The sequence below is a fragment of the Cyprinodon variegatus genome, unplaced genomic scaffold (genome assembly GCF_000732505.1).
Source record: "Cyprinodon variegatus isolate N-32 unplaced genomic scaffold, C_variegatus-1.0 Scaffold354, whole genome shotgun sequence".
In the NCBI taxonomy this organism is placed as follows: domain Eukaryota; kingdom Metazoa; phylum Chordata; class Actinopteri; order Cyprinodontiformes; family Cyprinodontidae; genus Cyprinodon; species Cyprinodon variegatus.
This window is the reverse complement of record NW_015150807.1, coordinates 626,397-627,481: the sequence shown is the minus strand read 5'-3', so window position 1 is coordinate 627,481 and position 1,085 is coordinate 626,397.

Sequence of the window (1,085 nt, the reverse complement as noted above, 5' to 3'; positions counted from 1 at the left end):
CTAAAGGAAATCATCAGAAGCAAGCAGGTGTTCTTCAAACTGCAAACGTGAATTGTCTATGCCATGCTACAATGTCCGTGTTGTGCCATATGCCATGATCATACTTTTTGGACATTGGCAACCAGTGTCCATATTTCATCTTGATAGGATGACCAGAGGAGGAAAATGCAGCTTTGGTTAATAACAGCCACCAGAGGTGTGAAAACGTGTGAAGTTGTTGTGAATTTATTCCATGTATGTGCAGGAATAACTGTTTGACCATGATTAGTGCTTGAATCACTCTTTCATCTATTGTTCTAACACACAGTTAGTAGGACTGTGTGTCATAAACACTGTATAACAGCTGAAATAATATCTGGTTAAATAAGATATTTTACCCCCACTACAGGGGAGGGCAATAAACATCTTAAAGTATCAGAAACATAAATTCCCAGCGGGTCGGGAATAGAAAAGAACATAAAATCACAATATCGGATTCAGAAAAAGATGTTGAAATGTGTGAAAGGTCGGACACAGGCGAGAGCGTATCAGGAGATGGAGACGGAGGCGAACAACACCTTCCTCATCCATGGCCCTATCTCAAAGCAAAATCGTATAGTTGAGCTTTCAATTCATATAGTGTCATCTGCCAGTTTTTTTTAAAGGTTGCTTTATACTTTTATACTTGAGGTAGTTTTTCGAGCACATACTTTTTCACTTTTACTTGAGTAAAGAGGTCAAGTTGATACTTCAACTTTTAAACTGTGTGTTTTTAAACTGCAGTATCTATACTTGTACTTAAGTAACAAATGTGTGTATTTTTGACACCACTGCCTGTTATCCTCATAACCTCCACCCCCATACATTGGACCAGAACATCTTGCCTGTTAAGCCAAGCCAACATTTTCAGAGACATGAACCAGTATCGGGCATTGCAGGCTAACAAAGAACCCAAACAACTGCCCATTCCATTCATGGATTTATTTCAAGATCTATTCATTTTTTTGTTTTTTAAATTTTATTCTGTAAGTTTAATTAGATTTAAACTTTTTGTATTGCACTAATTCAGAATACACACTTCACTTTCTGACATGTTTACCTCCAGG